The sequence below is a fragment of the Pipistrellus kuhlii genome, unplaced genomic scaffold (assembly GCF_014108245.1).
Source record: "Pipistrellus kuhlii isolate mPipKuh1 unplaced genomic scaffold, mPipKuh1.p scaffold_m20_p_3, whole genome shotgun sequence".
Lineage (NCBI taxonomy): Eukaryota > Metazoa > Chordata > Mammalia > Chiroptera > Vespertilionidae > Pipistrellus > Pipistrellus kuhlii.
Genome location: NW_023425529.1, coordinates 101,340,517 through 101,355,585, shown reverse-complemented (window position 1 = coordinate 101,355,585; position 15,069 = coordinate 101,340,517). Strand labels below are relative to the sequence as shown.

At 41.4% G+C, this 15,069-nt stretch overlaps 1 pseudogene; it reads left to right on the top strand.

Annotated features, from left to right (window-relative positions):
• Positions 1-13,357: 13,357 nt before the first annotated feature.
• LOC118730923 lies at positions 13,358-13,492 on the top strand (annotated as a pseudogene).
• Positions 13,493-15,069: the final 1,577 nt, after the last annotated feature.

Here is a 15,069-nt window from a genome sequence, read left to right as displayed (position 1 = left end):
GCGGGGGGGGGGGATCCAGGCCTACAGGGGAGAACAGTTGGGGGGAACCAGGCCTGCAGGAAAGGGCAGTTAAATGTGACCAGGCCTACAGGAGAGTTAGTTAGGGCTGACCAGGTGTGCAGGGGAGGGCAGTTGGGGGAGGACCAGGCCTGTAGGGGAGGGCAGTTAAGGGTGACCAGGCCAGTTAGGGGCAATCAGGCTGGCAGGGGAGCAGTTAGACATCAATCAGGCCGACAGGGGAGTGGTTAGGGGTTGATCAGGCTGGCAGGCAGAAGCAGTTAGGGGCAATCAGGAAGGCAGGCAGGTGAGCAGTTGGGAGCCAGCAGTCCTGGTTTGTGAAAGGGGTGTCCGACTGCCTGTATAGGCCCATTCCTTGTAGGATCGGGCATAAACAGGCAGTCGGACATCCCTCAAGGGGTCCCAGATTGGAGAGGGTGCAGGCTAGGATGAGGAACACTACTCCCTCCTCCTCCCCCCCCCCCCGTGCACAAATTTTGTGCACCAGGCCTCTAGTCCTATATACTAAAAGCCTAATATGCAAATTGACCATCACTCCAACACACAAGATTGCTGCCCCCATGTGGTCAAAGATGGCCACCCCATGTGGACACAAGATGGCCAACAGGGGAGAGCAGTGTCGGGTGTCAGTGAAGCCCCCAGGCCTGGCAGACAGAGTACACTGCAGGGCATTGGGGCTTCCTTTACATGGCACATGGTAGAGGCAGGCAGTGAGCGGAGAGCAGGGCTAATCTCCATGGCTGCAGCGAAATCTCTAGGCCCACAGAGAGCAGAGAACCACAGGGACTGGACCTAATGTCATCAGTAGGACATCCCCTGAGAGCTCCTGGATTGTAGAGGATGCAGGTTGGGCTGAGGGCCTCTGTGCACGAATTTTGTGCACTGGGCCTCTAGTATATAATAAAAGCACAACATGTTAATTAGACTGGACAACCTTCTGGATGACCTTCTGGACTACCTTTTGGATGAAGCCATGGCAGCAGGGGCCAAGGCAAAGGCATCCACAGTGGCAACAGGTCGTGCACCGGGCCTCTAGTGTGTGTGTGTGTGTGTGTGTGTGTATGCCTAAGCAATTCTGGAATGACCAGAATGACCAGAACCACCATTTTCTATGACACGCAGTGACCACCAGGGGGCAGACACTCATCGCAGGAACTTCCCCCAGTCCACAGGCCCCAATCACTGATGAGGCCTGCCAGCCAACTCCTGGTCACTCCCCCTAGCCAGCAGGCCTCAATTGCCTGATCAGGGTTTGGTCCCTGTGCTGCAGATTTTTTTCTTTGTTGCTAGGAAACCTGGAAGGCTCTTTTAGTCTTCAAAAGGAAATTGTGTTTAAAGCTGTTATTTTGACTGATCCTTTATTGGCTCTTTGGTTTGATGCCAATTCAAGGAAGGTTCACTTCAAAACCTTGCAAGGTAAAGTAGTACTGGAAAATTGCACCAAATATATATATATATATACACACACACACACACACACACACACACACACACATATATATATATATGAAGAGGGAGGCGGTGCACAAAATTCGTGCACAGAGTGTGTGTGGGGGGGTGTTTCTCAGCCCATCCTGCACCCTCTCTCTGGCGCCCCTTGGGACCCCTTGGGGTCAGTCTGAGATATCTTTCACAGTCCAGGACTGCTGGCTCCCAACTGCTTGCCTACCTGCCTTCCTGATTGCCCCTAACCAGTTCTGCCTGCCAGCATGATCACCCCTTAACCACCATCCTACCAGCCTGATTGATGCCTAACTATTCCCCTGCCAGCCTGTTTGCCCCTAACTGCCCTCCCTTGCAGGCCTGGATCCCCCCAACTTCTCTTCCCTGCAGACCCAGTCATCCTCAACTTTCCTCCTCTGCAGTCCCTCCCAACTGCCCTCCCCTGCTGGCCTGATCGCCCCCAGCTGTCCTCCCTTGCAGGCCTGGTCCCTCTCAATTTCCCTCCGCTGCTGGCCATCTTGTGGTGGCCATCTTGTGTCCACATGGGGACAGGATCTTTGATCACATGGGGCAGCCATCGTGTGTGTTGAAGTGATATTCAGTCTGCATATTACTCTTTTATTAGATAGGATAGGAGCCTGGTGCATGGGTGGGGGCCAGCTGGTTTTCCCTGAAGGGTGTCCCAGATCAGGGTGGGCATTCCCTTGGGGAATGGGGCAGCCTGAGTGAGGAGCCTGTGGTGGTTTCCAGGCTGGCCATGGCTGACAGTGACCCAAGCGGAGGTCCTGGTATCTGGAACTTATTTATCTTCTACAATTGAAACTTTGTAGCCTGGAGCAGAGGCCTGGGCTGGCCAGGGCTACAGAAACTTGTCTTCCTTTATTGGAGGGAGGGCGCCAAATTTAGCCTCTTGCTCTCTGCATCTTAATGGCTGCCACTATTTCTGTTGGAATTTATTTATCTCCTATTATTGAAACTTTGTAGCCTTGAGTGGAGGCCTGGGCCAGGGTGTATGGAAAGCTTGGCTTCCTCCATCTCCAGGGAATCCCAAACCTCCCTCCTGCTGGCTCAGTGGCTGCAGCCATCTTGGTTGGGGTTAATTTGCATACTTGCTCTGATTGGCTGGTGGGCATGGCTGGTGGGCATGGCTGGTGGGCGAGGCTTGTGGGTGTAGCAGAGAGGTGGTTAATTTGCATATTACTCTTTTATTACATAGGATACACACACACATACATACACTGAATGACCAGATTATTATGCATTAAGAGATCATAATAATCTGGCCACTCAGTGTATAATTTATATGTTTTAAAACACACAGTATAATTTCTATTTTTATTGTATGAATAAAAACATGTGGTAAAAATCCTAAAAAACAACAGCATGGAAATGATTCACCCAATGTAATGAGGTACTCTCTGGAAGGGTATGATGAAAAAGAGGCTCTACTGCATCTTCAAAATGTATTTCTTAAAAAAAAAAAAGTTCTGTTTCCAATAATAGTAATACCTAACTATATTGGTAAAGGGTACATAAATGTCATATAGTTTTTGTACTTGGAGTGTTTTATTGTTAAAAAGAAAAATTACTCTTGTGATTTTGCTTTTAAAAAAGAAGAAACGGAAAGTGACAAATCGGGACGAATTGGGGACACAGCACTGCACTCAGATTCAGTGCTCTGAGCCTTAGGCCAGCTGCTGAGTCTGTGCTGAGCTCATAGTTTTCACCAGGACCTGGATAAATCTGGTCATTAGCTGGCAATGGGCTGCAAGCCACTCTATCTTCAACTTAAAACTGACTTTCCAGCCGAAACCGGTTTGGTTCAGTGGATAAAGCATCGGTCTGCAGACTGAAGGGTCCCAGGTTCGATTCTGGTCAAGGGCATGTACATTGATTGCGAGCACATCCCCAGTGGGGGGTGTGCAGGAGGCAGTTGGTTGATGTTTCTAGCTCTCTATCCCTCTTCCTTCCTCTCTGTAAAAAAAAAAATCAATAAAATATATTAGATAGATAGCTAGATAGATAGATAAAACTGACTTTCCAGAGGCCAGCCTGGGACAGTAAATAGCAAACATCCCAAGAGCTTTACCTGCTGGGGTACTCATTGCAGCTTTGATAGCTAGAAAATCCATGGGTTTTGTTTTTGTTTCTTTTTATCTTCTCCTTTGGGTCAAGAGAGAAACAGGGAGGATGTTGAGCAGTGTGTCCATCATGGAGCTTTGCACAGAGTACCTGTTGGAGGGTGCTACTGAGTCCTCTGCTTCTCTTGGCAGCTCAGGGGACACTGGAAGGCCTGATGGTTGTGTGAATGAAAGGACACAGTGGTGGCAAAAACATCTGTGGCCAGATAACAATACCACAGATAACACAGGTGGTTGTAAGAGAAAAATCATTGTTTCAACTCTACCCATTGACCTTTTGTGGATGAGCTTTCAGTGGAACAGAAATATCTGACCGCTTAGAAAGGTGGCTTTGTAACTTAAGACACTGCTTCTAAATATATTTGATGTGGCTTTCCTGACTTAATTTTCTATCCATTTTCCACCACATAATCTTCCTATTGTCCAAATTGATTCCTGTTTGGTTTGGCAGGGTTAGCTGTTGGCAAGCTTCCTCAGTGCTGAATTCTCCATGCTGCTCTGGGCAGGGAGTACTGACATAACAAGCTTTCCATCACTCTCTGAAACATGAGCCAAGTGTGACATAAACTGTGAAATTTGTTTCTGATTACTTAGAAAAACTTAAAGAAAATTCAATGAAGCCAAAAGGTCAACAAAATTCTTTCCAAATTTAAACAAAAAAAGGTATTTGAGGTGGTCTTATATTTATGAAAGCCAATATTCCAATCCCAGACAAGCTTCAACTCTCCTATTCTTTGCACTATATTATTTAAATACACTGCTATTAACTTTAGTTGCTCTAATAACAGATCCATATTGTGCAAGACAGCCATGGTCTGCTGACCTTTTTGAATCTGAAAGGCAGAAGTTCCATTTCTGGCCCATAAACTTGAATTAGAACTATGTTGAGCATGCCAATAACGTCCACATTTTGACAGTTAGACAAGCTGGTCATTTATTTGGAAAACCCAAATTCCTCCCCAGAATAAAATGCAGTCTTTTCTTACCCAGCAAGCTTGAAATAAAAGCATCTAAACTGACTTGATCAGTTTTCTGAATTTCAGGGTATAGGAAAGCGTTTCCGGTATCTTGGAAATGGAGGAAGGATGGAAAATCTGGCCTGGAAAGAACCTTGAGTTCCTGCCATGGTATTTTCTAGTTTGCGTGTTAAGTGAGGGCTTATATTGTTTGTTGAAAATATTATCTTCTTGTGATAAGATCCCAAGTCTGGGAAGAAAACAAAAAAGTAATAAAGAGAAAATAGAATATATGAAGCCTCCTGGATAAAATTTATAAAACCCATAGGCATCAATCAGCCAACCAGATTTTCTGATTAGATATCATGCACCACAGGTCCTTTACTAGGTGCTAAGGGATAAATATGACTGCGATAGCCTGGCTGGTGTGGTTAAGCATTGACCTATGAATGGAGAGGTCACTGTTCAATTCCCTGTCCCATGCCTGGGTTCTGGTTTGATCCCCAGTGAGGGGCATGCAGAATGCACCTGATCAATTATTCTCTCTCATCATTGATGTTTCTATCTCTCCCTCTCCCTTCCTCTCTGAAATCAATAAAAATAAATTTTAAAAATATGACTAAGGCAGTCCTTGCCTTTAAAAATTTGTGGTAGGAGGAGGGCGTGTAGGCTAGATGGTAAGAAAGCAGTGATGATCCAGTTATGTGCATGTTCCAGTAGTTGTAGTCTCAGCGGTGTCAGGGCAGAGAAGGCAAGCCAACTTGACTGGACTTGGGAACCTTCACACACCCCACAGACCCTGCTTCTGCTGTGCTCTGCTTACTGCCCACAGGCCTCAGTCAGTCACTTCTGGATCACTGGGCTCTGGTGCTTTTTTCTATTGTGACCAGTAGGGAAACTTGTACTTCCTGAGACCAGTTTGTTTTGTTTTGTTTTTTTGTGTTTTTTTGTGGGTTTTTTTTTTTGTGTGTGTGTGTGGGGGGGGGGGGGGGTTTGTTTGTTTGTTTGTTTTTTCAGAGTTATCTTAAAAAAGAACTATTGGTTTCTTTTTTTTTCTTTTAGCAATATTTAAGATTAACTTTTTAGTTTAAATATACATCATATAAAAGTTTTATCTCATTAAAATATACCCCATGTTGAATAGTTTTAAAAATACATGATTTTTTATAAAATATTTTCAACCTAATTATTTATTATAATGAATACTTTTGGTTCTTGGACCTGCCTTTATTTCCTCTGTTAAGGCTGGATGCATAATATAACTACCCCTGTTGAGAGGAGCAAGAATGGAGGGTACTAGGAAGACCAGTTTCAGTTATCATTGATGATAAGAGGTACTCAGCACCATGAACATTTATTCAAATATAAATAAGAAAATAAGCTATGAGTGACTTTCATGAGGTTTTTCACATAAAGTCTAGTTCACATCACTGAAGATTTAACTCCTAACAAGATGCACTAAGTGACTTAACTGCTTCTCAGTCCTTTGAGGTCACATCAATATCCAATTTTCAATTTCCATTCATTAAAATATTTCTCCATTGAGTTTTTAGGTTTCAAGGTACCAACATTAATGCTAGGTGTAATTTTCTAGGGTTTCAGCCACTGAACAAAATGTTTCATTTCTAGGTAGCTGCTGTGTTCACTATATTGAATTCCATATATTGAAATCTTCCCTAAGAGGAAAGACAAAAGGAGACAGTGTGGGGAATCATATTAATCATTTCAATATAGTAAAAGAGGATTTGACAACATTAATACCCATTTATGATTTAAAATCAACTAAGACTAGATATATTTTTTCTTGACCTGATAGAGTATTTGTTTTTGATATTTTTTGGATTATTTTTTAAATTTTTAAAAATTTCTTTATTGATTAAGGTATCACATATTTATCCTTAACCCCCCCATTCCAATCCCCCCCCCCACTCATGCCCCCACTATTGTCCTTGACCACTTGTTAGGCTACAAAGTTTCAATTATAGAAGATAAATAAATCCCAGATACCAGGGCCTCCACTTGGGTTGCTGGGGGAGCATGGCCAGCCTGCAAACCATCACATGACCCTCTCCCAGCCGCCCCATGCCCCGAGGGAACCCCCACCCTGATCAGGGACACCTCTTAGGGCAAACCAGCTGGCCCCCACCAGCATGGCATAGTTGTTCTTTATTCAGTAGTTTTGTAATATTTTTTATTTAATGTGTAATGTGAAACTTGTACTTCAAATTACAGCAAAAATAAACACTAGTAAATTAGAAGTGAGGGTGAAAGTCTGTGTTCTTCAGTGTTTACAACATCCACTAAGAACTTGGGCTATAATATTAAATTTATTAAATACATGGTAAAAGTTTAGGAGCGATTCTATCTCTTTAAAATGCATTTGAACTTTTCACAATTCAGAAAATAACTTTATTATCACTCATTCAAACAAGAAATTTTAGAAACATTCTTAACAGCCGAGCCAGTGTCTTCAGTTGGTTGAGTACCCCCCGCCCCCCATCCTCCCATGTACCAAGAGGTCATGGTTCGATTCCTGATTAGCGCACATTCCCTGAGTTGTGGGCAAGATCCCCCCATTAGGGGGTGTGCAGGGAGCTGCAGCTCAATGTTTCTTTTTCTCTCTCCCTCTTCCTTCTTCTCTCTTTAAAAAAAAAAAATCAATAAAAGCATACTACCGGGGGAAAAAAAAAACACCAACATTTTTGACAGCTACATCTCTCCATCCTCATTCTCCTATTCCCATCTAAATATCGTCCAAACATCTGTCCTTATTGCACTGCCTTAAGAAAGGCTCCTGTAGCCGGGACCGGTTTGGCTCAGTGGATAGAGCGTCAGCTTGGGGACTGGAGGGTCCCAGGTTCGATTCTGGTCAAGGGCATGTACCTTGGTTGCGGGCATATCCCCAGTAGGGGGTGTGCAAGAGGCAGCTGATCGATGACTCTCTCATCGATGTTTCTAGCTCTCTATCTCTCTCCTTTCTTCTCTGTATAAAATCGATAAAAAATATATTTATAAAAAAAGAAAGGCTCCTGTAACCCCACGACTTCGCAGCTTCATTTTCTATTTGTTCCAATCCACACTGCTCTAGGGCTGTATTTTTTTTTTTAATACAACCTCATGATGTGAATACAAATTATTCAACATTACACAAAATACCTTTTCTTACCTGACACCTGCCTAGTTCTAATTCATTTCTCCTGAATCTCCCAACCTCCATTGTAGGCACATGCTAGTAGTTTCCTACTGAATATCTAATTTCCCTCATTTTCTAATTCTTAGAACTCCAATTTATTTTGGAGTATCAATGTGCCCAGTTTAAGACAATATGTTTTTGAGCCTCCTTTCAGCCAGGATTCTGGCAGAGATATTTATTGAAACAGTGCCTCCATTTTGTCTTTGCTAGTTCTGTTTTCTTTTCACCTGAATAAATGGCCTGAGCCTGGAGTTAGAGTAGCTTTTTCTCACCGTGAGACAGGCAAGGATGACAGCTACGTGACAGAGGATGGAATAGAGAGATGAGAGAAGCATGGGTTACAGATGACTCATGATGCTGCTGCATTAGCCCTGGGTTTCCTGCGTGTGTGTGTGTGTGTGTGTGTGTGTGTGTGTGTGTGAGAGAGAGAAAGAGAGAGAGAGAGAGAGAGAGAGAGAGAGAGCGCCCTATGCCACCAATTCAGATCACTTTAACGTGTAAGCAAATGCAATCCTAGCAGACACAGCCGTTGACAATATACCATTGAATATGGGTATATCACTTGAATAAATCTTTGCTATCAAGCCTATGTGCCTAAGTAGATTCCTCTCATGGCCTGGAAAATTCCCATTTACCATATAGGACCCAATAGGTGGTGCAACCTCATAAATTCATATCACAACTTCTATTTCAATTACTATTTTATCTCAATTTTCCAACCTGTAGATAGTATTTCCTAAAATAGATAGGCACTATTCAGACATGATTCTGTGAGAAATGCCACTTCCCACATAGGTCTATTTGGAATCTAAACTTTACCTGAAAATGTCAGTGAGTCCACCTGATTGAAGCACTCTTCCTTTAGAATAGTCAGAAGAAAAAAAAACACCTCATAGTCTATAAAGTTAAAGAAAGAAAATAATATTTTGAAAAGCTACTTTCACAGCAACAAAAGAATAATATCTATAATAATGATAGTGTAATATGCAAATTGGTTGGGACACTGTCACAGTAACAACTGATCAGCAGGTGGCATGCACAGCAGGTGCGGGTGGATGGGAACTTGCAATATTGGGGATGGGGGCAGGGTTGCAGCAGAGAGGCCTCTCCACCATGGCCCCGGCCAGGGTCCACAGGTGCACCTCGAGGCCTCCATCCCGGGCCTGGCCCCAGCCGGGGGTCTGCAAGTGCACGAGGTCCATAGGTCTCCGCCACAGCCAGGCCCAGGGATCTGCAGGCCTCTCCCAGCTCCTGCCTACTTCTTTTGGACAATCCATCGAGGAGCCCTGGATGGATGGGTGGGTGGGGCCTACCTCTTTAGGGTGATGGATTTCAGAGCTCTCACATGTGACTGGGCACAGGCCAGGCTGGGAGACCCCTCTCCCCAGCCCCGAGTGCATGAATTTTGTATGCCGGGCCACTAGTATAGTTTTAATTAACATAAGCATATATACATTTATTACATAAATATATACACATCCTGCAACACAGCATGTAGAGTTTGTCTAGATAAGTTATAAAATATATAGCTATGTATGCAAAAGTATAAATTCTATACAAATAGAAAAATAATTCTGAACTAACACATGACTTCTTAATTGATAATAGGCTAGTACCAAACTTTAATGTTAAAAATCATTTGGGGATCTTATTAAAATGCAGACCAGGAGGACTAGGATAGATCCTGAGAGTCTGCATTTCTAACAAGCTCCCAGGTGTGGCAGATATTGTAGGTTCTGGTACCACCCCTAAGTAGTAAGGATAGAGTGAAGCCTTAAGTTAATTGTACTGAAAGTAAGTATCCCTATCTTGATATACCGTATTTTTCGGACCATAAGACGCTCCGGACCATAAGACGCACCAGTTTTTAGAGAAGGGAAATGAAGAAAAAAAGATTCTGAAACAAATAGTGTCCTAAAATATTTTATGTGCATTAAAACCCAACATCACAGTCATAAACACATGTAATCAACCCTGTAAAGTAAACAGCAGAATTTAGAACCATTTTAGAGCCGGGCAAGCACACAGAGACCACACAGAGCCGGGCAAGTAAAAAAACTTTTTTTTTAAAGTATATGTGTAGGCTATATTTGGACCATAAGACGCAGGGACTTTTCCCCCCCACTTCTGGGGGGGAAAAAGTGCATCTTATGGTCCGAAAAATACGGTAGGTGCTAATCCTCTTCTATTTGTTTCTCTGCCATCTATTCCTCTGAAAGCCCCCCTAGGAGAGTACAATCCTTGAATACAATGACCATGTCTCCTTCCTTCTTGAATCCATTCCCAGGAGGTGGTGCCAAGCCTCTCATCAAGCAGTCATGCCATAAGCTATCTTCAACTATTATACAACCGGGGTAGGGGACCTTTTTTCTCCTAAGGGCCATTTGGATATTTATAATACCATTCACAGACCACACAAATTATCAACTTAAAAATTAGCCTTCTATATTTGGTCCAACATTTTACTAATTCACCCCCAATGCCTTAGCAGCGCCAGAACAAATAATTATCCTGGCCTTATATGGCCCAGAGGCCAAATGTTCCCCACCCCTGAACTACAATAACACTTAAAATGAATTAAGTATCACAGGGGCCACAGAGACATAGTGCTAAGGAGCTTCACATGAAAAGGTGCTGGCAAAAGGGGAACAGTTTTATGGGGGGGGGGGAAACCCAAAAACTTTTTGCTCTGGTGCTTAATAAATAGATGGTATTTTGAGCACAGCAAAAATTGGGAAAATTCCATTGCAGCCAGAGGCAGAAAATTCTGAACATGTAGAGAGGCAGAAAATTCTAAATATGTTCAGAGAGCAGTATCATTTGAGATAGTAAGAATAATTCCAAGTATAAAAAATTAGGTAGGTAATAAGAGAGGCCTGAAGTAGAGTGGAAAAGGAAAGGAGGTGGTAGGCATAAGAAAATCAAATATCTCCTTCACATTAAGCCAGCACTGGTAGGTAGACAGGTAAGGAAGTCTCTTTGGAGGGAGTAGAAGGCACTGCAAAACAGGAGTAATTTGGAGGAAGTAATTCCTGGTAACTTCTGTGCTGCCTTCTTGTCTCTCTCACTAGGTTGAACATCCAGCAAGACTGAGAACAAAACAACTTTTTAAAAAATTGTTCAAACTCTTAAATAAATTGGATTTTTAAATGTTTTATTATTCTACTTTTTCTCAAAAAATATGGTATTATTTACTTAGAAGAAAAATACAAAAGACTAAATTCTGCCTTTAGATCCACGAAGGTGAGACAAGAAAGGAAAGTGAGAAGCAAGACCAGGAGAGCACTGAAGAGTGAGATATTCACCTTGTCTCTTGGCCTGACTTTGGAGAATATGTTTTAGGCACCCATCTGGAATGACACTCATATAGTGTTGTGTGGCCAGAGAGGGATTTCCAAGGGAGCCACTCTGAAAAAAAAACACATACATTTGGATTTAATAAACATTGTGAGCTTTTCCTCTATCTCCCTCCCCCCCACCATAATTCTTGCCTTGGCTTCCTTCTACCCTACTATTACCTCAACAGAGAATTTTTTTTCTATCTGGCTAACCCGGAACCTTAAGACAATGATGACAAAAAAAAATTATTGTTTACATATATGTGGATATGAATGATCAAGAAAATAAAGCAAAGGGGTGTCTCTAGAGCACCTAAAAATGGAGTATTTTGCTAATAGAATGTAATAAATATTCCTGTGAGTGAGTACATGTCTGAATTGAATTTACAAGATAATATAGCATGGTGGTTAAATGCCTGAGAACTGCAGGCAGATGAACCTTAGTTTGAAAAAGACACTTGTCAGAATGACTACCATCAACAAATCAACAAATGACAAGTGCTGGCAGGGATGTGGAAAAATGATAACCCTTGTGCTAAGGCAGCCACTATGAAAAACAGGATGGAGTTTCCTCAAAAAATTAAATATATAACTGCCAATTGACCCAGTGATCCCCTTCCAGGAATATGTGCTCAGAAACCCTAAATACCAATCAGAAAGAATATATGCACACCTATGTTCATAACAGCGTAATTTACTAGTAAAATAGCTAAGATCTGGAAACAGCTCAAGTGCCCACCAGTAGATGAGTGGATAAAAATCCGTAGTACATTTATACCATGGAATACTGTGTAGGAGTGAAAAGGAAGGCTCTCTTGCCCTATGAGACAGCATAGAGGGATTTGGAGAATATTATGCTAAGCAAAAACGCCAGTCAGAAAAAGATAAGTATCACATGATCTCACTCTAAAGAAAAAAATAAACTGGTGGACAAAATAGATCCAGAGACATAAAAGCATGGAAGAGACTGTTGAATCTCAGAAGGAAGGCAGTGGTGAGTGGATGGGAAAAGACTAACTGAAATATATGGATACTCCATGGACATGGACAGTGATGAGGTAAAGGCCTGGGATGGGGAGCAGGTGCAGGAAGGAGGATGTCAGTAGGAGAAAAATGGGACATCTGTAATACTTTCAACAATAAAGATAGATAGGTAGGTAGATAGATGGATAGATAGATAGATAAATGATAGATAGATAATAGATAGACATAGATAGATATTATAGATAGATAGATAGATAGATAGATAGATAGATAGATAGAACAGAGTTCTAGTTTGGGAAGATGCAAAAGTTTTGGAGATGGATGGTGGTGATGGTTGCACAATAATGTGAATGTACTTAATACCTGCTGAACTATTCACTTGTAAATGGTTCAAATGTAAATTTTATGTTATGTATATTTTACCATAATAAAAAAAGAAAAGAGGATTTCTTTTATTCTTTAGTGATACGTGTGTACTAGTAAATTGGTACAAATATTTTGGAAAGCTTTTGTCAGTATCTACTGCAGCTGAACATCTGCCTACCTTTATCATCCAGCAACTTTGATTCCTAGATGTACATAGTCAATAGAAATTAGTACATATCTCAAACATATGTACAAGAATGTTTAACAATATATTTCTTTTTTGTTGTCTAAAGTTTTACATATGTCTCTTTCCACCCCCCGCCCTGATTGAACCCCTCCCCCTGCCATTCCCACCTTGGAGGGCAAGCCCCCAGCACCCCAGTGTCCGTGTCCATTGGCTATACTAATACAAGTCCTTTGGTTGATCTCTAGCCACCCCCATCTCCCCTGCTATTTGTCTCTGGATCTATTTTTGTTCATCAGTTTATGTTGATCATTATATCCTACATATGGGTGAGATCATGTGATATTTATCTTTCTCCAACTGGCTTAGCAATGTAATTCTTATGAGCTAAATATGAAAACACCCAAATGTTCACCAATAGTACAATGTAAAAATAAATTGAGATATACTATTTATCATGACTATCATGATAATATACAGGGTTCAGTGCAAAATGAAAATTTAGCTGCCTTGTTAAGAAATCATTAAGAATTTCAAGATGTCAACAGCATAAAATTAAACCAAGCAAGAGGCTATGTAGCACTGCATTGCTAACATTCCCATGAAGACTGCTCTAATATTGATGCAATGGAACACTACATAGCAATAAAAAGAAACAACCTACTGCTACATATAATAAGTGGATGAATTTTGTAGATATACGATGAGTAAAACAAGTAATTTATGTGAAGATTATCACTTCTTGGCCTTTCGGCTAAGATCAAGTATAGTATCTGTTCTTATCAAGTTTAATTTACTTGAAGATAAAGACAAAAGAAAATAACATAAAATGATAAAATGTAGAATTGTAGCTACTCCAGGGACTTACTGAATGAAAAGGGGTATAGGAGAGCCATCTTGGATTGTTAAAATGTTCTATATCTTGATCTGGGTTGTGGATACACAGGTACGTGCATGTGTAAAAACATAAATAACAATATATGTCATATCGAATATAAAAGCACCAGGTATGAGCTTCTCTACCCTCCAGTCCCTTTTATCCAGGAATCTTGTGCTTTTAGTCGATTTGGATGGGTGCCGTTGCATGGCCCAATGGCTCAGAGAACAGTGGAAGAAGACCCTTCGTGCTCTCTGATTTATGGCACCCACATATCCATTGTCCACTACCAATGCTTGCCATCCTGAGACCCTTCTGAGAGCCAGGATACCAGCAATGCCAGTTCATACCCAACAGATGCAGAGGTCTATCTAAGATACTTAGGTCATGAGCTAAACTACTTCACATGACTACTTTGCTTTCATTTTTGCAATGTGTTATTGCAGAGGTCCTCCTTTTTTATTGCAATATAATTAATAGAGTTACCATGAGAAAAATAAAATAATACAATTTAGAAAGGAAACAATTTTTAAGTAAAAATTAAGAATCAGAAGAAAATTTACTCTTGTAATAGAAGTCATCCAGAAAGCACATATTTTTGACTGGTACAATTGGTTGAAGGAGCCTGGACATATAATAGCACCTCAGTACTTGAATTTCTGGATTTCCTTTTTGAAGCAATACATATGTCAACTGAAAAATGGCAAAATAACATTAGTCAAAAAACTGTCTGCCTCTTCATTGAACTTGAGGAACCATGGGATTTTCATGAAGTGCCATTTGTTTTTTATGTGAAAGATACTTCTTTGCTATGCATCAACTTCTCTGATAAATCATAGTTAATATTTCTATTATTTTTATTAATAATAAAAGTTGTCTTTATTATCCTGGAATATTTTAATGTGTGAAAATTTAATATAAAAAGTACAAACCCAGTATTACCTATTTTATAAAAGAATGGATGAATAGATAGATAAGGAAATGAATGCTAGATAAGAAAAAAAAATGGTTGGACTTTGATGGAATGTGCACCAGCAGGATCCTGCTCAGCATTCAGGCTCTTTACAGAATGGTGTGTGTGTGTGTGTGTGTGTGTGTGTGTGTGTGTGTGTGAAGTACCATCTTCAGGGGAAGTCCTTAGCCAATAGAGTGTGGGAGCTGGTGGAAGAATATTTTCTCTTTGGTAGCCAATTCAAAGAAATATTCTATATTTTCTTCAGGATGTGTACAGAGGTATCAACCTTAGTTGCCCACAGAAGTGACCTCTATAACACCCTCTTCCTTTGACTTTACTTCCTCCCCTCTTTTATTGTACTTTCCTCAGTCCATCTCTGCTGATCCATGAGGCCATCTACCGAATAAATTACCTTATTTGTTTTGGGGTGTGGGTGCTGGGTGGGGAAAGCAATAAGGATGAAGAAGCAAGGTCTCAGGTTACTTTCATCTAGTGTTTCAACTGTCCCCTAGAAACTCTGTGCCCTCCACTGGATTCTCTGCAATAAACTGGCCAATGAGCGAATAGCGTGCGGAGTGCAATAGGAGTGGAAATGGTGCCCATCACTGGACACT